Source organism: Lygodium microphyllum, chromosome 6 (assembly GCF_053477565.2).
Source record: "Lygodium microphyllum isolate KBCC chromosome 6, Lygodium_microphyllum_v1.1.10, whole genome shotgun sequence".
Lineage (NCBI taxonomy): Eukaryota > Viridiplantae > Streptophyta > Polypodiopsida > Schizaeales > Lygodiaceae > Lygodium > Lygodium microphyllum.
In genome coordinates, this window is record NC_141140.1 from 150,965,775 (window position 1) to 150,990,880 (window position 25,106).

Genomic DNA, 25,106 nt, shown 5'->3' on the forward strand with positions numbered 1-25,106 from the left:
TCAAGCTATAGTGAATAATGAACTATGTATGATCAAACCATGGCAATATCAAACCAGAGTGGACCATCACAAGCATACAATTTTTCTTCAGCAGCATCACTATGGAGGGAATACACCATACGGTGAATTCTTCTTGAGCAGGTACTCTAACCTACTGCTTGCTCATGGGGAGAGGATCCTCAGTTCAGCCAAATGGTATCATCACATCACACTCCTCAAACAAGATAGAGTTTGCATCTATCGATGTCAAGTGTTTTTGTGAAAACTGAAAACCCCTAGTCAAATTGTAGTTAGGTTTGATTTCTGCTAACTTAGTTGTTTGCGTGACAGTTTGTTTTGTTATTTTGTAATTGGATTTCTTATGTTTAACTAGCATAGGATTTGTTTCTGTCATTTTGTTTGATTTGTTGAGTGTAAAACTTGATAGCCTTGGTCGAGCTTGGTATTTTTTGAATAGGATGAAGCTTGTGTTTGTCAGTAGCTATAGAACATTGAGGAGCTAGGTATGTTTTCTTGTCGAGATTTTTGCACATCACAGGGATAATGGGTTCATGAGCACTTCACGTTGCACTTGTTGATGCACTGCACTCAGGGGTCATCTCCTGTTCTTATCAAATACTTCCATGCCATGGGTTGGGATTATGCATGTTTTGCACCATCATTGAGCACTAGCACGTCATGAGGTCCACTGCAGCTATATGCAGTAAGTTTTAGATGCACGCGCACATGAGAAAGCACCTGCAATTAAGCACGCACATTTCTTGCACGCACCATTTGGGATGTTCATCACAAAGTTAGGAACCTCTGGTTGAGAGTGTAAGGTGGTTGGGTGAGTTTGAGGGTCGTGAAGGACGCCACCAATTGTGAGAAGGGTTGTTCATATTTGGTCAACATCTTGAGGACCATCAAATTCTTGAGTGATTGTGAGATTTTGGATGGGTGGAGCGGAGATTGATTATTTTTTGAAGAGCATTGAGAGGTGAGGATAAGGAATTTTAAATTAACAAGGAATTTTGTTTGCATTTTGCATGATGCACGATCACATCTAGATAGGCTAGGCACAATTCTTCAATGCATACATTATTTTGTGTGTAGCATGGATTGATTGATTGCATATCATGGATCCGACATTGCATATTTTTTCGAATCATGTTTTGATTGGGCACGAAGTTCTATTTTAAAGAGCATATTTTGTTGCTAGGGCACATTGCATGAAAAACCAGGTGCATATGAAAAAAACCCAAACTTTGAAGAATCAAGAGAGAAGTCAACATAAGCTTGAACCTCTGATCTAAGAGAAGAATTTTACATTCAAGCAGGAGATGGTTAATAAGAACCATGTCAAAATATGGGACAGGTTGTAGGTTATCGGCCCTCTTTTGGTATTCGTCCTTATTTGAAGATGTAGAATATGAATGGAAACATGCGGCAGCTAGGATCTCATGATCCTTTTGCAGGATTTGGATTTGGAGGCAGAAATAGTCTCATCTCTGATTTTTTTATCAAGATTCTTTTGACAATCCACCATTCTTTACCCGGCCTTTTGGGAGTTTTTTCCAGACAGACAGTTTCTTTAAACCATTTAAAGGTCATGTAGGGATGCCTTGTCTGCATGGAAGACAAGCTGGTCAACAGGGAGACCACAGAGGTCCTGCAATTGAGGAGATGAATGATGATCAAGAGCAGTCAAATGGCTGAGTTTCTGACACCAACTGCAACCCTGTTGTGGAAAATCATGATGATGATTTTGTTCCTTTATCTTCAGGTCATACTAGGGGTGGGAATTCTCTCTTCAGGCTTGATCATTTTTCTGAACCATCCAGGAATTTCACGCAAAGCTACAGTTATTCGTCAGTCACATATGGAGGGCCTGGAGGTGTGTATTATACGAAGCCATCATCAAGGCGAACTGGTGTAGATGGGCTTGTGGAGGAACATCATGAGGAGAAAGATTCAAGAACAGAAAATGAGAAGAACTTGGTTTTGCATGAACTAGGAAATAAGGGTCATACTGTGACATGTAAGTGCAATGCTGAGGGAGCGGAGAACGGGATGCATCTAAGAATTTTAGTCGATGTAGCTGAGGGGAGGAGATGCGTAGAAGCCAAAACTGTGCTCAGATGATGACGAAGACCGGTGATGCAGTAGACAAGACCATGATGAAGATGATGAATTGGCGAGCTCATCCTCTTGCTAGGGTTCATGGTAGAAGTCAAGCCACAGACTCAAACTAATTGCTGCAATTTGACTTCATGATGAAGCTACGTAGGGTGATGAAGAAGAAGTTGCAGCTGAGGGTGAAGGGTGGAGGAATCATCAATTTTGGCATCAAATGGCGATGAAGATCGAAGTAGCCATAGAAGACGACAACACAATTATCATTTGACATTGCTCCAGAGAAGTGCCGAGTTCAGTGGACAAAAAAGCTATTGCAGAAAGCGACGTAATGAAGAACGTGAACGGGTGGAGAGAAAGGACTACAACGGATGGCATAGAGAGGGGGGGCGACGATGTTGTAGAGAAACCAAAGGGAGAGCTTTATGGGAAGATGAAGACACAGAGACGAAGATGAGATGACAATGGAGAATATCTAGAGCTGCTGTAGGTGATGAAGGGGAGCAAAGCAGAAGAAATACATCTTCTGTTTCATATGGAAGGACGTTTCAGTGCTAGAGGACGTTTCGATGATTGATCACCTTCTCGGACAGTGCTTGGAGCGATGGCAAATACGACAGAAGGTGACAAAGATGCAGATGAAGACAAAGACTTGCAACAAAGAAGATAGTCGAAGGCGATGGCTGCTGGGAGGATGAGGATGCTGGTGTGAAGAAAGGCAGGAGATGAAGAAGTAAACTATCAAAGTGATGAAGGCCAAGTGTGCAACATCAACGTACGAAGTGACAAAGACTAAGATGAGAAGAAGACCATGAGCAAGCTGAAAGGATCATCAACCAGCGATCGGCAACCTGCTGCAGAAGGGACGGGAGACTGACCCTGACTTTGTGCGAGGTTCAAAGAAGGGGTAGCCAAGAAGCTTTGCAGAGTAGCAATACGACTTCTGTTTGGAGGACGTTTCACTGGAGAAGGCCAGACAGGCAATGAAACATGAGGAAGCAACTTTTGCAACTCCTGACTCATCTGGCCCAACTTCAGTCCCTGAGTCATCATCAACTAGCAATGTTGCATTGTATGCAGGTATAGTAGCTGCTCTTGCTATCGGTAATTGGTTGCTCCTCCCGAAAGCAAAGGTTCTGTTTGTCTTCCATCTCATCTTCTTTCTTTCCATCGAACATTCAACAAGAACATCCGACAAGTCTTCAATGATGGCGATGCGATTAGTCTGTGTGAGGCTTGGATGCAAGCACTTTCCCTTTTCTCGCATAGGAGGTGTACAGAATCGGAGCTTCAGCAGCGAAGGGCGTGTGCTTAGTGAAAAAGAGACGCGAAAATGAAGAAGGTGATAGAGATAGTGGTTGCACAAGAGGAAATGACAACAAGCTGAAATCATGAGAGAGCGAGACGACAGAAAGAAGACGGCGCAGAAGATGACAGCTGAAGAAAAAGATGAAGACAAAGCTTTGCAAAGGACGAGGCAGGGTAGCTGCGTTTACGAAACGCAAAGCAGCTATATTAAAGGTTCAAAGCTTATTGAAAAGCTTAAACGATGAGAAAGCTTAAGGCATAGAAAGCTCAAGGCTTTTTGAAAAGCAAAAGCATATTCAACGTAAGTGAGGATGTAAAAAACTATAAAAGGAGAGAAGAGTAGAGAGTTAGGGGCCTTCCCCTTAGAGTCTTCTTGTCATCTTGTGAGAGATGTGAGAGGAGGGTCGCATGCGAGAGGAGACATGCTATTTTCAAAGTTGAAGAAGTTAGACTTTGAGGTGTCGAGCATCGGCTCAAGGTTGTTAAGGTATGAGAATATATTTCACTTGATGTGTTGTCGAAATTTTGATATTTTCATTGTGTATTATTTTGTTTTCATGTGCGGTTCGTGGTGTATTGTCGAATATTTGAATTTTTCAAGTTGTGTTGTGCATCTGACAAAGTCAATTACCCAACCGGCACTCCTTAACATCTCGTTATCGGGTTGTGAGTGAGGCTTGTTCTCGATCACCGCTCGCGTAACATCTCATCTCCACCAGTGAAACCTTTATGATTCCTCCATATTTTTGCAAGGCAGGAATGTCCAGCCCTTTGCTTTTCTTCACTGCTCCAGTTATATCACTAACAGCTATGATATTAGCTCCTCACTCAAAGAGTAACTAAGCAGTCCATGAGCCAACATTCCCAAAGCCTTGAATTACAAAACTTTGATCAAAAACTGCTTTTCCATGTGGTCTGCCAGCAAAGCTTCTGTAGCAAACACAGTAAAACCTTTGATTGTTGCAGAAGTCAGAGCCCCTCCTTACTTAGAACCCGTAGAGGTTCTGTATGTTCCCCATCAAGTATCCCACTGTCTGGGAGATGTACAAGAAAGCAGAAGCGAGCTTTTGGACAGCCGAGGAAGTCTACCTCTCACTGCTGCCATAGCCGAGGTCTCCATTCTTGGATATGCTGCGCATGATAGCACCGGCCTTCTTTTCCGGTTTCCCTTGACCCATAGGACTACTAGTCCAGCGATGTTATATTCAAGGTGATGCACTGGAATTTGCAGTTCTGCAGCTATGCCGAAGAGACGAAGCCCTTAGCATCGTCTGGATCGCATTACCGTGTCTTCAATGGTGAGCGAATGCCCTGGTGGTCCGTCATCAAAGCAACAGGAGCTCCAGGCCTTTGTAAACCTTTCTAAGCCTTCCACCTCTTTCTCCCTTTTCCTCTACAGTTCTGTAGCTATGCCAAAGAGACGAAGCCATCGTCCTTCCCATGGGCCTTCTCAACCAGTTGAGAAGCAGAAGCCAAAGAAGAAGTCGCTGGAGGAAGAAGACGATTTCGTCCAAGACGAGGAGCTTCTCAGCAACGACGATGATGAGGAGAATGAAGCCTTGGGGGCGGGAGATGAAGAAGCAGGGGAAAAAGAGGGAGAGAGTGAAGATAATGAGACCGCTGATGACAGACGGTTGCGAGTCGCCAAAGCTTACCTTGAGAAGATCAGGGCCTCGACGAAGGTGCTGGATGATGAGAACGAAGAAGGAGAGGTTACATCCATCAATCCTGTGTACCTGAAGGCCAGCACACCTTCTCCCACTGGATTTTTCATGAACATGCAACCATCTGAAGCAGAGGCAGGCTTGATATGCGAGTCTCTCCTTTTGCTAATCTAGTAGCATTGCATGTGAGGGTGGAGTATGAATGGGCACCTGCCTAGAGGAACTTGTCTTATAGGTTCACTCAGAAGAAGTCGTTACTATCTAGTCAGGATATCCCTCTCATCAGTACTGCAAATGAGTCAAATCCATGGTGGCACCTGTTGAAAGAGGCTGTCCTGAGGGCTGGAGGTGAACTAAGGGAGCTCGAGATTTTTCCTGCTACCACTGATAGCCGCTTTGTGAGGGAGAAAGGCATTCCATGTTTCGGGTTCTCTCCCATGGCTAATACACTCTGGTGCATTGGATTGTGCCATCAAAACAGTGAAGGCAGAGGGTCCCATGGCAATGTACAAGGGCTTTGTACGAATGGTAATGAGGCAGGGCCCATACACAGTAGTCTTGTTCGTGACTCTGGAGGAAGTTCTATGCATACATCATCTAAAGTTGATACACCATCAGATGAAAGCTCATCTCCCTGCAGGTCCACTTCACAGCATCCTTCTTCATCACCCTGCAGGTCTCAAAGTTGAAAATGAGTTGCCATTTTTGTCTCCTTGCCTTCAGATTTGGCCAAGGCTCTTACCATAGCTCCTGTGTGTCTTCCAAGAAAGCTACCATCTCTGCCTGTGTACCTAAAAAGTAGGGTTTATTGTTGGAAAATGAGACTAGATTTGAGGGAAAGGAAAGATCTAAAAACTAAGCTCTGATACCAACTGTAATGAAGGATGCCTAACTAATCTAACTAAAAGAGAGAGAGAGAAGGAGAGAAGGAAGAAGACTGCAGAAGAGAGAGAAGAAGAGAGTAGAGGAGAGAGAAAGACTAGGAGAAGAGAGAGAAAGACAGGAAAAGAGAGAGAAAGAGGGGAGAGAGAGAGAGAGGAAGCCATGGGAGCTGAAGGTGAAGGTGAGGAGACAGATTTGTATTTTTCAAAATGGTACCCTAATCAGGTCCTTGTACACCTTAAATACCCCATCAGTGTAACTAGGTATTTGCATGTGCTAACCCCGTGTAAGACCCTCTAATCCCATTCTTTACACATAAAATTGACATGTCATTTAAAATGTCAACTATAGTAGAGACATTGGCATATGTAGGTAGCTTGTCGTAACTACATGTACTTTTCATTTTATATAGCATCCACCAAATTTAGCATGACATTCTAATTTGGAATCCAATCATGTAAACTTATATTTCATTGCATGAGATTTTCTAAATAGCATGTGCCCTCTTTCCAAAGCCAAGTAGGGTCCATCAGTTTCAACAATTCCATAGGTATATTTTTTCATTGCACTAAACCGCATTGTTTGAATCATTGTTACATTGGCATAAGACAAGCATTTTTTAGCATTTCCACAAGTATATTTTTTCATTGCCTTCTCATTGCACTTGTTAATTTCAACATTTTCATGGGTATGTTTTTCATTTGCACTAAATTGCATTGTTAGCATCATTGATGCATTTAACCAAGCACAATATTTGTGATTAGCATACATCCTACAAAATGAATCCCCCCTAAGCATTGATGCATCATATTAGGGCTAGAAAACATGAACCTCTAACCATTTTCTATCATAACATCTTCAAAATTGTAGAAATTATCATACATGGATGTAAGAAATGTCTTTCTACAATGCTTTCATTTTTCCATTGAGTTAGACATGTTTATTTGATGAAAATGCATTCATCCACACAAGAGTGCATTGTGCACTTGCTTGACGAAAACGAAAAAATTCAAAAATGAAAATACCTTTATATTAGGAAGTTTAGAGGTATTTACGCGAAAAATCAACATAAATCTCAAATTGAACACTAAAATCCCTTGGATTTTTGCAATTTTTGGCACTTTGTGATTTTCCAAAATTCAAAGGTGAGGTTACACTACACCTAGGTTTTCTTTCAAGGATTGGAACTTCTACAACCTCAAATGATGGAGAGAAAAGAAACGACAAGTAGAGATATACTAAGCTATTCCTTTCCACTTTTTCAATAATAAATATAGGCACTTATTTTTCCATGTTAATAATTTGAATGAGGTTTTTAAGAAACCCCCCTATGAACATAAATTGCTTTTGGAAACAATTTCCCTTGGCGATCCCCATGAGAATAGGTCCATTGATTCTCATTTTCTAATCACACACACACACACACACACACAAGAGTAATCCAACGAATTCTCACTTACGTATTGGAAAGTGATTGGTTGGTTGCTCTAATAAGGCAAGCTCAAGATTTCAAACCCTTTTTTTCAAAGCATCCACTATTGTAAATGGAGAGATGGGTGAGGGTTGTTTGCAAAACAAAATTTTTGAATTTGCAGGATAATTTTTTTGTGCCAATGTGCATGCGACACATCACCAAATTACCCTCTATCCTCAATATGTCTAGATAGATGTGAAGCCATTCTAATAAGGCTAGTTACACACCAGCTTGCGAATGGACATGCAAATGGGAGTAGGCCCATCAAAATGGCTTTTGTCCATAGAAATGGGTAGGGAGCTCCTACACACCATTGGTGGACACATGCAACAAAAGTGGAGAGCAATCCAAGAAATTAAACATCAAGTTCAATTGCAAGTTGATCAAATACGAGATTAGAAGTTGGGGGTCCATTGTATTCATGCACGTACAACTAGCATGATCAGTGAGCACTACTAAGGTCATCATCGAACAAGTGGAGATTGATTAGAAATAGGACAAGCAATTGCATGCTGGCATCTAAAACAATGAGATAGCTTGCATGGGATCAAAGATAGAAGTACACTACTATCTCTTTGCTATCCTCTATTTGTGTTTGTGTGTGTGTGTGTGCATGTGTGTGTGTGTGTGTGTGTGTGTGTGTGAACCAAAAACTTGATTGATAGATGGAAAGATAGATTCTATTTCAAAATTGATCATTGTAATAGAGGATTTAGGTGGAACTTACTCCAAGATTTATGCAACATTGGGAGTAAAGGCCAGTGCACCTAAACGTAATTTTGGTTTATTTTAACTTTCTATTTTGGTTATGTGGTCATGGAGGTTTTTGCATGCTCATGGGATTTATTCTATTAGTTCATGACATGTGCTCTTCTTTTGAAAAGGTACACCTCCCAAAGTGCACAATCTATCCAAGCATAGGACAGGTCCTCCCTCTCTCCAAATGGAACATAGAGATGAATCGTGCATTTCTAATCTCAATGTTACATATTCTATTTCATATCAATGCCTTCACCCTTTCTATTACAATTCTATTTCATATTTCTGTTATAATGTTTGAGCAAGGTTGATATAAGCATCATGTATCCTATATTTTATTTATTTATGTGTTGTTATAATTTGTATTGAACCTTGATCTTTTCAACTCTAAATGGTGGACTCTAGTTGTGACAGAATTAAGAAACATCATAATTTTCTTCTATAAGTCAAATTAAGTATCATCATTACAATTGTCTTGTATAGGCACATTATAGTAGTTGATATTATACTTCATGTATGGTCGAAAATTAATGTGACTCTATGTAGTACTTGATATTTAATTTGTCTTATAACGATTAATGCACATTATTGTGTTCATGGTTCAAAATGTGTGTTGACACAAATGCTTGAGCTCCAATTAAGATTAGTAAGGATGTAGGCTGCACATAAAATAGCTTCAAGCCAAAAACCATGTGGCAAAGCTTAACTCTTAATCATGCATCATGCCATGTCCATGAGGGATTTGTTTTGTCTCTTAGTTACATCACTATTCTTAAGATCAAATGGTGTACCTTGCGAAGAGGAACAACTGCAAAGAGACCAAGAAAACCAACGGCAAACATGTACGGAATTATCCATCCTAAGTGAGGGTTTTTGACAGCTGCAGCATTGTCATTAGTGCTCCCACTTGTATGAACTGCATCATATGTCTTCTGATCCATTGCAATAAGGTAGCTTCCAAATCCTCCTGAAAACAATGGAGGGGCATGATGTCTGAGACATGGAAGGCATGTAACTTAACCAATCTACCACGCTTCACCAACATCAGTGAGACCATAACTACTGAGGACTCGCACATGAGGCTGATACAGGTGCGTAACTAACTGGAGAAAGCCCTGGGACAATATCAGCAGCAACAGTTGATCTTAAAAAATACAAAACAGCAGCATTTCCTCTTGCTTAACCTTCCAAAATGCAAATCTCAGGAATGGCAGAACCATACAAGCATGAGAAATCAAAACTGACGACAGGATCAACAGGAGCTATACAAGAGGAGACTTACCACTAAACGTGAGACCATAGCAGGCAACCACACAAGTCTGGATGAAGGTATTTTCTTGCCTGGTAAATGGCTGATGCACAATTCCTGCTTTGGACAAAAGAGTGGTGAATGTCTTCATGAAAAAGAATTCAAGCAGCCCTGCTTAATTTCATAGTGATGACAGAAAATAACAGTCCAAGTGCAATGCATAGGATCATCCCCTTGGCCGTTATCTGCCGCCACCATGTGGGTACTTCTGTCGATGCAAACAGCTCCTCCACAGAAAATTCCTTCACCCTGCCATCCACGTCAGTGGCATCTTTCTTCATCGCATGATAACGAATATCATCTTGATTCAGTTGCACTTCATTGGTTTGTCGATCGCCTTGATCAAGTGTTCCATCATGCAGGTGACCCATTTTCTGGGACAGTTTGAGACTGAAAAGTTATTCTGCACAAGATGACAGGGAATAAGTCAAGAGGCAAGGAGCACATAAAAATAAGTTTTCAAGTTTAGCCTGTTTCCCTGTTTCATTAACAAAAAATTTCAGTAGGAGTGTGGTAGCTCCCTTGCAAAATATCATGGCGTTTATCTGAGTTTAGAAAGTCTGAGTGAGTGAGTGTGTGATCAAGCTATGGCTTGATCTATGAATAGAGCTTTCATATTGTTTGCACTTAGTTTGAAGCGCAAGAATACACACAGCTTGATCTATGTGTAGAGCTTTCATATAGTTTGAGCTTAGTAATTTGAACCCCAAGAACACACATAGCTTGATGCATGCGTATCTTGCGAAGTGGGCATTTCTGCATACAGTCACCAGCGGTTGATTGGAGCCGCAAGAACACAGAAAAATAATTCAACGGCATATCTTGCAAAGCATGAAATTTCTTTTTTGGGGGGGGGGGGGGGGGTGTTTGGGGTTAGGGGGGTAGGTGAGCTAAGAAATGCAGAAACAAAGGACTTCAAGCAAGGGTATGGAATCTGTTACCTATCCCAGAAAAGAAGAGGAAGAAGAAGAAGAGTTGAGGAAAGTGGGAGCAGCAATCTTGAAAAGAGGGTGCGGGGATGGAAGGAGGGTGTTGGGTGGCGGAGGTGATGAGAGGTGCGGGAAGGGCAGGGCCTTGAGACAGGGGACTCGGGAGGGTAGACCAGAGAGAGAGAGAGAGAGAGGGGTTTACCTGGAGCTAGTGCGACGATGTGAGGCACGGACGGCGACGAGAGGGAAGGAGACGAAGGCGGGGAAAAGAGACGAAGGCGAGAGATGAGGAAGGAAGAAAAGCTAGAGCAGGCATAATCCCGTAAGCCGAAAACATCATATGCTAGGGACGTGAAAAGCTACATATAACTTGAGCCCCGACCTCGATTTTCTATGACTCGTCCTTACGAGGGATGAAGGTCGACCGGCCAATGATCGTAAAGAGATGGCTTGTCGTGCTAACTCCCAGAGTCGAACACACATGACATTTACCACGATGATTGCAGGCTCCTACTTCGGGTCCGCATCTTCGTGAATTTTTGGACTGAGCCCTTACGAAGGCTCTTCTCAATGCTTCAAATATTCTTTAAATCTTTACTACCTTTGCTGATAAATTACAATGCATTCTCAAAATACAGCTCTCGAGGCTCAATAATTTGTAGGCTGTGTACGTTGAGGGGCAATGCGTGTTTGTGTGTGCGCCCGCATGCTTGCATCTACGTATAGTTGTAAACGCACCTTAAATAAGCAATTTAATAAGTGTGGCAACCTTATCATGATGTTGATTAACCTATATAAAAGCTTACAATTTTGCTTCGTAGTTGCATAATGCTACTATTGTTGGCATGATTAAAACATTCAATAGCTACCAATTGAGCTTGAACTTATCCTCATATGCCATGGGGGCATAGTAAGATTATGTCACAAAAATAGATTAAAATGCTTGCACTTAAAAGCAAGCATTCTAGAGGCTTATCATTAAAGAGAATTCTCGAACCAAGGGATAGAACCATAACCCTATTTTCTTACTATGTCACAAAAATAGATTAAAATGCTTGCACTTAAAAGCAAGCATTCTAGAGGCTTATCATTAACGAGAATTCTCCAACGAAGGGATAGAGCCATAATCCTATTTTTGTTTACGGGATCGAATAATGTTACAATTTATGGAATTGTGAATATTATGAAAACAGAGTCTAATCATGCCAACCCTGCAAATTAATGAGCCTCGAGAGTAGCATTTCACTCTCAAAAATTTGATCTTGATTCAACTACAAGGTCCTCAACTTGAGAGGTACCTTATCACATGTTATTATATATATTTTTGCATATGGCTCTAGATAAACATGCTTTTCTTGTACTAAAAATGTTATTTTAGGCAATCAAAACTCAAATTTCATGCCAAAATATTAAATTGGTCTATATGATTTTGCTTGTTCAAAAATGATCCTACTTTTTGTCCAAGTTGTCCAAAGACCCTTCTTTGAGCCTAAAAAGTGAAAATTTTCGTAAAACGAGAACATTGATAATCATATATTACTACAGAGTGACCTCACAACAAGCATAGAAATGAATTTTACAACAAATGAGTCAAAGTTGTCCTACTACCACAAGACAACTTGTCTTTACTCACAATGGTCCTTTGTCAAAAAGGTGTAGCCACTCTTCAAAGATCAATTCCATGTCACAAAAAACATCCTTAGTAGCAAATAGAAAAGCCCTCCACTCATAATTTGGGAGGTAGTATTGAGTTGAATTACATGTACTAGTTGGCATAATCAACATTGCCAACCAAGCCCACTAGTTGGCCTAAAGCTCATAAGGCTGCACCACCCTTGCTTCATATATTTTTATGAGCAAAAGGAAGCAAAAGAAAACAAACAGCATGCTTCGTGCATAACAAACAACACTCTTCGCACTTTGGATATAAATATTTATTTTTTAAAAGCTACTTGTAGCTATGATGCAAATTCTAATATGATGAATATAGATTTGCGTGAGTCAAACAATTTATACAAATTGTATCTTCTTTTGTCATCATGAAGCTAGTTGGGCAACATTAGCTTGAACTTTAGAAATTCTTTCTTTTGCAAACACAATGTGAAGGGGGTATACCTTAATCATGCTTTGCATACATGCATAGGCTATGTGTATGCCAATTTAGCAACTTGGAGTTGAGATTCAATTTCTTCATTAGTAGACCTATGTGTGCATTGAGTTGTAGGTGCACGCGCAGAGTTTGTGCACACACACATACTTTGTGTCTCTAAATATACACACGTGTGTATGTGTGTGCACGTGCGCATTTCTGTATAGGTCTTAGTCTAAAGATACATATACCAATGGTAATGGAAAACTTAGATATATACACGTGTGTGTGTGTGTGTGTGTGTGTGTGTGTGTGTGTAGGTCTTAGTCTAAAGGTACATATACCAATGGTAATGGAAAACTGACTCATATCGCTAAATGAAAGTTTGTTTTTTTAATCTATCTAGTGGGAGGAAGATAAAAGAGATGTAGCTTTCTACTACAGTCATGTCACACCTAGACAGATGTATGTGTATTGTTTCACATACTCTTGATCCCTTCGATCTCTTATAGTCAGTCACCCTACGAGTTTCCTAGCCTAGCCTATGTCCAAACTACCATAACCAAGAAAGCTAATTCTTAATCTAGCCTAACTATTGAAACAGACAATGAGAAGTAGACAAATCAAGAGATACTCACCAAGTCATGGTCTAGGTGATTCGATGAGCTCCTAGGCTCCACCAATCCTATGTAGCAAATATTTGAGCTCCATGCCTCTTGATCCCAGGAGCATACATAAGAGGCAGCCATCTACCTCACAATTTCCTCCAAGCTTTCTCTCTCTCTCTCTCTCTCTCTCTCTCTCTCTCTCTCTCTCTCTCTCTCTCTCTCTCTCTCTCTCTCTCTCTCAACATTAGAGGCAGCCCTCAACAAGATGGCTAATGGAAAAGCATGCGATACCTTGCAGTTAAATGCAGAGATGTTGAAATGGACAACAAATGAGACGAGACTATTTATGTTGCATGTGATACATCATGCTTTTTCATGTGGTTTTTCCCAAGAATGGCAGGAGAATTGGATACAACCGTTGTATAAGGGAGGAGATCACAAATTTCTCACAAACTATCGCACGATTATGGTCAGTTCAGCCATGGCAAAGCTATTCAGCACTATCCTGGAAATGCAATTGACTAAATGAGCAGAAAGTAATAACAAACGAGCTTATGGACTCACCCTGGTCATAACACCATAGACCATTTGGTTACTTTACGTGTACTTATGGATGAGAGTCGGCTTGAGGGAGCAACCTTGTATTGCTGTTTTGTGGATTTTAAGAAGGCTTTTGACACCATACCAAGGGTTAGCTTATGTCAATGAATGCAAGAATTAGGGGTCCCAAATGATCTATGCATGGGAATTTACAGGATATATCAACAAGTGGTGTGTCACCTTAGAGGTCGCAACGGGTTGTCACAAGTATTTGAGAGTAATATGGGAGTCAAACAAGGTTGCTCGCTCTCCCCTACGTTATTTGGTTTATGCATTGATAAGCTAGAGGAAATACTTCTCATGGCTATGATTGAAGAGGAAGCCAAAAGCCCGCATATTGGCATGTTTGCCATCTTGCTCATGCTTTATGCAGATGATGTGGTCTTCTTTACATATACCGGGGAACGTATCTAGCAGTTCATGGGGATTCTTGAACGGTTTTATCAAGATAGTGGTTTGACGATGAATGTATAAAAAATAAAGCTAATGGCTGTGTGCACCAAGCAATCAAAGACCCCACCAAAAGTACATTATGCGGGACAATCTATAGAGGTAGTATCCACCTTCAAATACTTGGGGATCGAGATACCAGCATACCACAAATGGCATACATGTGTGGAGCGGCGATTAGCGGCAGCAAAAAGCAAGTATTATCACTTTGAAAACGATTGCAACCATATAGATACCAAATGCTGAAAAATACATTGTATGATTTTTGATGCATATGTTCTACAGATGGTATTATATGGAGTGGAAGTGTGGGGGGGGGGGGGGGGGAGGGGAGCATCTCCTCATCTACATGGAACGACATCAAGAAGCTGCAAAAAGCTTTTATTCATAGACATTTGGGCCTCAAAAGCATCACATCATGTGTACTTATGCTTTTGGAAACTGACCATCGGCCAATTGAGGTACATGCTATGATCCGAGTACTAACATATGCCACCCGAGTATGTCAAATGGATGACAGTAGGCTCCCCAAACGGGCATGGGATGCTACCACAACACGCCTATAGAAAATGTGGAAAAGTAAAGTACTTTCAATAGGATGGGTGTTGGATATGCGAAAATGGTTTAAAGGGCGGGGAGTAGATAAATATCTAGATATGGCATCCGAAGATATATGCATGGACACATTTCAATCTGACCTCTTACAAGCACATCAAGCAAAACATCAAAGCAAGGGAGCAAATGGCAAACTTGCTTATTATAGTATGAATATCTATCCTTCATGTTGGGAATCCTACATGCAGGCAGAGGCGCACACGTAGCCATACATAGCCAACCTGCTCTCAGTGATATTTAGATGGAGGATTGCACGACTTCCAATTCGATCGCACACTTTATTGATCAAGACAGGTGCATGAAGTGGACAGGCAAGAGAGACAAGGTTATGCAAGTTGTGTGGACTACAGAGTGTAGAATCAAAGGAGCACATGATTATGACATGCCCAGCATATGCACACATACGGGTTGACTTTGATATCCCTTTACACGGGCCACTTCACTAGTTTCTGACCACTACTCCTATATCAAAGTTAGGGGCTCTCATCACCCGCATGTTACGCTTTCGGGAAAACCACGCTGCATAGATCATTCTTTCAACGTAGCTACCCTTTCCTACCATGGGGAATGAGAATCATTGTATATATCAAAAGGTCCCATGGGTCATAATTTGGCCTTCTGTGGTGGACGATAACAAACTACTCTACTCTCTCTCTCTCTCTGTCTCTCTCTCTCTCTCTCTCATATCAGCTCACCACACAATAAGAGGATCATGAGATAAGGGAAAGAGCATAAAAATTTGAGAAGAGAGCTACCCATATGCTCTAGGAGAAAATAAGTAATCCATTTCACAAGCTATGGCATGCACAAGAGTTCCACAACAACAAGTATGAAGCAATGAAGAAAAAGAGAAGCTTTTTCAAATTGTACACACTAGAATGATTTTGATTAAAAATTTCCACCTTAAATATGAGGTGGACTTTCTTAAAAATTGCACACACACTAGAATGATTTCGATTAAAAAATTCCATCTTAAATATGAGGTGGACTCTCTTAAAAATTGCATACACACTAGAATACTTTAGATTAACTTTTTCCACCTCAGTTGTGAGGTATACGCACTTGCAAATGGGAAGGGCCAATTAACTTATGGGTACCTATGGCAAATAACTCTTTTCTTATGCAACTATGGGATTAATTTACTCACTCGATGCTTCTCATTCAAATCCCAAGTCTTATTGGCTTCTAATGCAGCCATCTCCTCATCCATTGCTGCATCCCAATGAGCATGACCAATAGCATCCTCAAAACAAGTGGGCTCAACATCCTCAACTAGTTTCACCATATAAGCATAATGGTGAGCTACATAACCTTCAAAATAAAATATTTTAAGAGGGTATTTGATCCTGCTAGATCTGCGTACCACTGGATCACTCAATGGAGCCTTTACATTACTATGAGATCTCTGTACACCTGGTGTCCTGATGATTGAAGGAATACCAAGCTCATCATCCAAACTCTTCGAACCACTAGAATCTCCATCAAATCCCAAATGACTGGTAGACTCATCATTACCATCTAGCACTTTCTTCTTTCCTTTGTCCTTCCCTGCAACACTTTTAGATCCACCTGAAGATGTGGGGCTATTCCTTAGTCTCCCAGACCAAGGCCTCACTGTAGGTATAGTACCAGCTGATGTTTCTGGTCCACTAAGACTCCGTGATTCTTGTTTTTCTTTCTGCACATAGCTATCCTGATCATTATCATCATCTAATACATCACCATCAGGTGCATACCAGTTTCCCATCTCATCAAAGATAACATCCCTACTCCCTCTGAACTCACCTGTGACACGGTTATAACAGCGATACCCTTTCTGCTCTAAAGAGTATCCAATAAAAATACATTTTCTACCTTTGGATCAAGCTTCTTCCGTAGCTCATCTGGCACATGAACATATGCAACACATCCAAATACCTTCAAGTGCGATACATCAGGCTTCTTGCCACCAGTAAAGCATTCTTCAGGAGTCATCCCATGAACTGCACTTTTCAGCCATTAATGCCTGTGCAACTTCTGAAATATGCCTATTTTTTCTTTCTGCAAGCCCATTTTGTTGTGGGGTATACCTGTAAGTAAATTGTCTCTTTATCCCATGAGTCCTCAAGAAGCCACTCAACTCATTAGAGAGGTACTCTCTCCTGTTGGAAACCAGAGTTGCAGCATTGGAATGTGTGCACAAGAGGGAGAAGAGAGCTCAAAGTACAAGAACAAAATCTTGCTTACTAAGTTGCTTAGAGTACAACTTGGGTACACTCTCCCACACTTGATAGTGACCCATAGGTTGTTTATATAGCCTCTGCCAAGCTAGGGTTAGGGTTTCCCTGCCCCTAGGGCTATTCACACTCATCTTTCCTTATACTCCCTTGCTTATAGTGGGTTCCTATGCTTGTCTTCTAACACCCCCCCTCAATGCCAGGGTGGCATTGGATTACAAAGCATGTAAGAGGTTCCCCCCCTTCTTGGTATGCCTTTATAAATCAGGCTTACAATGTTGTTTTTAGGTAGATGATTTAAAGAGTCAAAACAGTCGATCTTCAGATGGATTGGAGGCATAGTTGGCCACCAATTCTTTGGGTATATCAAGAGTGTTGGGGCATTTACTAGTGATATGCCCTATCTTCTTGCATTTGTTACATTTCATCTTCTCGGGATACTTCTTCCAACAGTTGTTTACAAGATGTCCTTTTTTCTTACAGAAAGAACATCTAGTGAGAGCTGTATGTACCAATACTTGATCACGGGAAGTTGAAGATGCTTGATTGTTGTTGCTTTCTTTGTGGTTCCTCTTTTCTTCATCCAAACAGGATTGAATGGTACTTGCCAATGTAGGATCTGGAATGTTGGTGAGAGTGGTTACAAGAGTAGGAAACACCTGTTTTACAGCTTTTAGGAGAATAGCAATAGCATATTCTTCATGCATTAGAGCTTGTACAGAGGCAAGCTGTGCCATAAGTCCCTTCATATGAGAGATGAATTTTTCTAAATCTTCTCCTGATCGATATTCCAAGCTAAAGAATTCAATTTTAAGGAAGATCTTAGTATTTTTACCAGTGGCTCCATAGAGCTTTTCAAGCTCATCCCATTTTTCTTTAGCAATGTTTAGTTGATCAACATGATGAATCAGGGATTTATCTAAGTGTAACATTATGATTGCTTAAGCACATTGGTCATCCTCTATATCAACGAGATTTGCAGAGTTTACAGCTCTACTTCCTTGAATGAGAGGTCAATACCCTCTCTCCATCATTTTGTATTTTATAAGTACCTGCCATGGGTGAAAATCTTTGCCATCAAACTTTCGAATTTGAGGACGGACATGAGCATATGTTGTGGTCATTGGGAAGGTCTTACCACTTGTTAAGACAAGGGCAGTGTTTAGTCCCTTACAAAATTTCCACTGAATGTGGAAGCAAATCAGACAATTTGAAATCAAAATTGCAATGAAGAGAAAATCTAAAAATCATATAAATGTAATATTTCAAAGTATGACTGTGGTGGTCCTTTCTTATGTGCAAACTTCTTTCGAGGTTTAACAGCCTTTTTAGGTTTTAATGAAGTAAACCTAGACTGGACTTCAGGCTCCTCCTTGTGGTATGGTTTAGTGGATGAAGCTTGTGTTGGACAAGGTTGGTCTATGATCTCAATGCTTGTTTTGCTGATGATTCCGAGGAGAGTACAATGACACTCATCCTTTTGATTTCATTTACCAGTGTACTTGAACAAAATCACTCACGGTATGCAATACACTTCTAGTGTATGATGGTCTATGTGTTTATAATTGGACACATAACCTTACAACAATATACGAAGAGGAATAAAAAAACTCACTAGATTTTAGTAAATACCCAGCAAGCAAATGATTAGATGATTAATGATTAGTGTTTAGAAACACTAATGTCGAGCTTAGTGAAATGCTTGAATGAAACCCGGTTGAAAGTCAGCTTCTCAATGCACTTAGTGATATCCATTGAGCATACCCAAGAGCTTTTGAATCTGGAATAAGCTTCAGAGAATATGCTTCAGTGATTAGAATCATTGTTAATGAAGCTCAGAGTGAAAAAAATGACAAAATGTCAAGCTTAGAGCTTGCTGGCTATGGCTACCACAAAATACACAGTTAGGGTTTAGCAGAGATCTCTCTCTATGAGAGGAATTTCTAGAAGCCCTCCTATGGGAGGATGGCCCACTAGGGGGGCTATAGAAGGCCTATGGTGGTGGCTGCGATTGCGCCGCCTGTTGCCCACATCATGCCTGAAGATGTCACGCTATTAGAAACTGCATCGTTTCTAGGATTTTGGCAATGCTGCCCATCCCATCAACTAATCCCGAGGTTTATCGTGCCAGGCTGATTCGCCTGGGATAGACAAGAAGTGCCTAGAAGAAATCAAAGGGAGATATGGCCTCCTTTGTCCTCCCCAAGTCCTCCAATGGAGGTAGGTTGAAGGCAGCTATGGAGGACAGAAGGATAAGATGAAGGAGATGATAGCTCATGTACACTTAGTGATATTTGAGGTTGAGGGAAGCTGAGGAGATCAGAGATGGCTCTGATACCATGTTGGAAACTAGAGTTGCAGCATTGGAATGTGTGCACAAGAGGGAGAAGAGAGCTTAAAGTACAAGAACAAAATCTTGCTTACTAAGTTGCTTAGAGTACAACTTGGGTACACTCTCCCACACTTGATAGTGACCCATAGGCTATTTATATAGCCTCTGCCAAGTTAGGGTTAGGGTTTTTCCTGCCCTTAGGGCTATTCACACTCATCTGCCCTTATACTCCCTTGCTTATAGTGGGTTCCTATGCCTGTCTTCTAACATCCCCCTCCATCTGATCTCAAGCACTTCACTTTTAAGCTTGTTTCTGTTTCAATAGCTGCCTTAAAAGATTTGAAGTGCTCAAACACATCACTGTTTTCCTTCATGAAGTATATCCATAACTTCCTTGAATAGTCATCTATAAATGTGACAAAGTATTTGCTGCCACCAAGAGATACATTCTATTTAGGCCCCCAAACATATGTATGCTACATCAAGTATTTTTCTACTCATTCTCTTTCATGCGAGAAGGGTTGTCTTGCATGCTTACCAAACTGGCATGCTTCATAGACTTTATGCAATTTTGCAACTCTAAAAGAAGGCAACCCTGTAACCAATCCTCTGGCTTGCACATTTTCATGTCCAATACGTTTATGCCATATTTTAATATTTGCAACTACTCCTTTTCCTTTAGCATACATAGCAGCATCCATTACAGGAATTCCAACATCTAAAGTGAACATGCAGCCAACTCTATTTCCTTTTGTGACCAACCTGCACTTATCATTAAAGTCTTCTACAAAACAACCTTTTGCATTGAATCGGACCTGCAACCCCTGCTCTACCATTTGGCCAACAGACACTAGATTCTTTGTGATTGATGGCACGTGTAATACATCTTCCAGACTCTTCATCCGGCCATCATGCAAGGACAAGGGAACCTTTCCAATGTGCGAAATTTGGTGGCATGAATCATCATCTGTCTACACATAACCTGGATTTTGTAAATCCTGCATCTCTCCAAACCATTCAACATGACTGGTCATATGATTAGATGCACCTGAATCCACATAGCATACATCATCATGTGTCCCCTTTCCTGTAAATGCATTCATCATATGATGCATAACAAATAAGCGCTCATTTTTGTCTTTATTTTTTCGCGAAGATGATACATAGTTTCCTTGCTACAATTTACTACTATGAATATCATCCTTATTAGCATAGTAATGGGCTGCAATATGGCATGTTTTATAGCAAACAATGGGAGAATTTCCAGAATCTCTATTCTGCCATCCATCTCTTCCTCTACAGCTCAATTTAATTCTTTAAAAGATGACACCTACGCAAGCAATAGGCGACTACACTCTTATTGAGCTCCCCTACCTCTAAAGTTTCATCGACCTCCTGAAACCTGCATTTCACCAAATTGTTGATTGAACTTGTTTTGCTGGTTATCGCCACCACATCCCATACCACGGCCTCTCGAAGAGGATCTACCACGTCCCCTTCCTGAACTCGAGTAAAATGCTTGGACCTGTTCACCATTTCTTTCAAACGAATCACCTTGCATATTGATCTCTTTGGTAATCATGAGAGAGATCAGCTCATCAAAATCTGGGAATGGATTCCATACATATACTGAAGTAACAAATGATTTCCATGTCTTGTCATTATTAAGGCCACTCAAAGTGGATGAAACCAAATCATCATTATCAGGCATTGCATCAATCACTGCTAAAGCATCTTCAATGCTCCTCCCTTCAACACATACTCATTGACAGACATTTTCCCTTTCTTCAAGGCATTCAACTCTTGCTTGAGTTGAATCTTTCATGCCTTTGTATTTACTGAAAACATATTCTCAAAAATTATCCAAGCTACATGTGAAGTTTTTTCATTCTTGATATGTCCCAACATCGTATTATCAATGATTGCATATAACTAGTACATCACCTTTTTGTCTTTTGCATTCCATTCTTTCCATGCTTTTAATTCATTGATTGAAATGGCCTCAGACGCCCAACTATGGAAGAGCCCTGAGGGACCTATTTGTAGAATATACAGTGCTCTGCTTGCACACCAAATCTCACAACAATCTGATATTTTCGCTCTACCCTACTTCCGGTGCCTCCACAAGCACTATCCAAGAGAGAGTGGAAGAATGGGAGAGCTTCTTACCCGTTGCTTGCTTTCTCGAACCTTGCTTCTTCTCCTTCACTTCAGCCTTCAAAATCAACCTCTCTCAGTGGTGCGTCTCTGATACCATGTCAAGAATAGCGTGATGGGGGGATTTGCTTGAGCTGTTGCGCCAAACACATGCTGTATACACAAGAGGAAGCTCACTCAAGAACACAAGAAGAGAAATGGAGGCCAAAACGTTTTCTTCCTAATTTCTTCTTCTTCTTCCGCACACTATACAATATACACAAAGTATAGATAAGTAAAAACATAAAGGAAAGTGGCCTTCTAAGCCAAATAGTGCATAATCGACTACACTAATCAACTGACGCTATATCTTCGCCAGCTATAGGTAGGTGTAACAAACTAAATATAATAAGTGATAAGTCAGTGTCCATGTAAGTATCATAATGACCACCAACGTGCTAAGTGTAGACGTGCAGACCCATTTAGCCAGGCGTTCCATCATCAATATCCGCATGTGTTGAGCTTGCCATCTCAATAATTGTCTACACACACAAGACTGTGTTTATGAGTCCAAGCTTCCATCTTGGAACCTAATTTACTTGTGTGACAATCATTGTCTCTAAGGCAGTGTTATCATGAGTCTTCTCTTTCTCTTTCATCTACCATAGCCATGCTCTAAATCCATGCTTCTCAACATGGTATCATAGCCATGGTGAGCATGGCTCAACTCCAAAATCTCTTCTCTTAGCTTCTCTTCATCTCTATCCAGCTCAGTCCAAGTGGCTGATTTCATTTCCAACTTCATCTACACTCCTTACCTTCATGGTAGCCATAGCTTGCAAGACCCTGCCTACGTGGAGTTCTCATATCTCTCTCTACATGCCAAATCTCATTGAGCTTCCTTCTAGAGAAGTGTTTCCCTTCTACTAAATATTCTTTGTATCACTTCAAACATCAACATTGCATTGCTTTGAGCCCAACATTGCAAAAATTTCAAGTTGCTATTGTAAAAATTGAATCGTTTTCAGTCCATACACATGTACGTCTCCTACACAACATAATTCTCACTGAGACCATAAGGCTTTGGAAGCTCCATGCCTAAGCTGTCTCTCACTCAAAGGGTTTTCCCAAATGGTCATCTCTATGGGCTGCAATCAGTGAAAAACTAGGCCCCTATCATGAAAACCTAAACATGAAGCCATAGCCATTTTTGTTGAAGCTCATAAAACACTACATTTTCTCACTCCTACCACTTGAACCAAGTCCTACCACTTTGATCTATTGTTTTAGTAAAGTTTCCAGCAAGAATTGCCCTCCAAACCAGTAAGGAGAAGATTCAAGTGATGATCAAGCATCCAACACTAAGCTTCAAGATAATATCTTGTAATACTCATTCATTGTTGATAAACACTAATCTTCTTGTGTCTCTTGACACATTGAATTATAACTCTTCTTATGTGCAAACTCAAAATTTGAAGCTCATTCTCGGTTATGGGAATGACCAAAATCAAGTCTTTTATGAAGATGCTTGTTATGAAGAGTGATACAACTCTCCTTGCCAAATTGTACTATAGAAGATGCCTTTATTCTATATCTGTAGGAAGAAATGTAGCTACCCACACTAAATGCAATCAATGATTTCATTTGAGGATCAGATTTAATGTATATTTAGCATAAGATGATGCAAAGTCCCACCTCAAATATTCTTATGTTTGAGATGCTAATCAATAAATGATCTATCGGGATTCGAAATTGCTCACCAAGGAAAGGTCACACATATTAGTATCCCACACGTACAAGACATGCGTGCATTTTTGTTTTCATGACATTGCAAAACCATTCTCTATTACATTCTTCTAAACACTCTCGCCTCTCAAGTCAGTGGATCACACCACCCGCAAGACCGCCAATCTAAGGACCTTGATGCGCAAATCCAAGCTCGTCAGTGAAAACCTGCATGACTTTTTCTTCTACTCCTCTCTCTCTCTCTCTCTCTCTCTATGTGTCCTTGAAAAACTCCATGAGAAAGTCCTTTGCAATCTCCTCAAGAGATAGAATTGTAGATACGCTCCATCTCATGTCAATGTCCCATTCATGCAGATTTCATGAACCAACCTTTGGAATTGCAGGTGTGGTATTGCAGCATGCATGTGATTTTCTATCATGTGCAGCTCTCCAAGCAACTGCTTAGTGAGCCTCATATATTATGCACCTTGAACGAGTTGGAGGCATCATGCTTGAACTAAATACCAAAGAGAGTTATTACCAAGTAAGAGAGGCTACTGACTTACACTTCTGAAGTACACACCGCTTGGTGTTGACTCTCAAAGACAATAACACAAGACGAGCACCACCACCAAGTGATATAGGCTTCCCCTCTCAATAGATAGCCATGGACAAAGACAATAACACGAGACAGAGGGGTCACCACCGAAGCGATGGAGAATTTCCCTAGTACTGGGTAGTCGTGCACCACTTGATGGTGACCCTCAGAGACAATTACACGGGATGAGGGCCACCACCATGCCATAGAGGCTTCCCTTCATAGATTGTGGCCAAGCACAGCTTGGTGATGATTCCAAAGACATGGAACACAAGCCACCACCAAGCAAGGGAGGCTTCTCCTGGCAATGGATTGCAAGGGAGGCGACTGTTGGCACTTGTTGGCCACGCACCGCTTGGTGGGGACCATCGAAGTCAATAACAAGAGAGAGGGCCACCATTGAGTGAGGGAGGCATCTCCTGGAAAATGGGTTGCCACTAATTGCTTGGTGAAAGATTGCCCACCAAAGAAAAAACAGTAGTGCAAGGACAATCACTATGGGGAGGAAAATCTTAAATATACAATACTAGAGGATGTTTTTGGAAAATAAGAAATGGCCTTACTGGTGAATAGGTCATGATGGAATTGGCAGTGTACTAATAGAATCTCTTTGTTAAAAGGTCAATTCTTGGTGCGAACGAGTCAGAGATATGGTCCTCCTTTCATAATGTGTATTTTGCATTAGTCTGTTAAGAATGTGGGTGACATTAAAACACATGTGTATATTTGGATTGTTGATTCCTACTCTCCGTTGACCAATTTGGATCGTTGATCATCATGGGAGATAGTGTTGTGGCCCATCACCACCATCGAGAGAAAGGGAGATAGAAATAGAATCCTAGAAAGGGATGGCCCTATCATTATTCGTGTCATTTAAAGAGGGACCATGAGCATATACACGAATAGTTTATGGTTTAGGGTGTGCCTTACACTCATGCTTTTTCAACCTCCTTCAATCACATGTGATCTCTTACACCTAGTGCATTTTCTCTCCTCTTGCTCCTGCTTCAAGCCTACTCCATTTCCCTTACTCCCTCGATGTGGTAGATTAAGGAACCAACCCATCTAGTGGATGCCAACTCTTCGCACAAGGTGCCATCTGAAAATATAGTAGGTGTATGCTACTTCTAACTTTATGCTATTTCTAATTCCATGTATGCCAAGTGAGAGATGCCTCCATAAATTTTTGGGATTAGGGGATCCCTATACTCTAATGTGACACGGTCACTTGTTTTTGACCTAGGCATGCACTAAACGCTCCACGGGTTAGTAGTGCTGGGTTGGGTCGGTTTGGAGT

At 40.9% G+C, this 25,106-nt stretch overlaps 1 long non-coding RNA gene and 1 pseudogene across 1 annotated transcript; one reads left to right on the forward strand and one right to left on the reverse strand.

Annotated features, from left to right (window-relative positions):
* The first annotated feature begins 1,423 nt into the window (after positions 1-1,423).
* Positions 1,424-3,401, forward strand: LOC148035288 (uncharacterized; annotated as a pseudogene).
* Positions 3,402-8,818: 5,417 nt separating this feature from the next.
* LOC148035289 (uncharacterized) lies at positions 8,819-10,782 on the reverse strand. The gene is made up of 3 exons (XR_015691231.1): positions 10,643-10,782; positions 9,485-9,914; positions 8,819-9,169 (listed from the first exon to the last, which is right to left on the reverse strand). It is a non-coding gene; the product is annotated as an uncharacterized LOC148035289 (long non-coding RNA).
* Between the last annotated feature and the right edge of the window lie 14,324 nt (positions 10,783-25,106).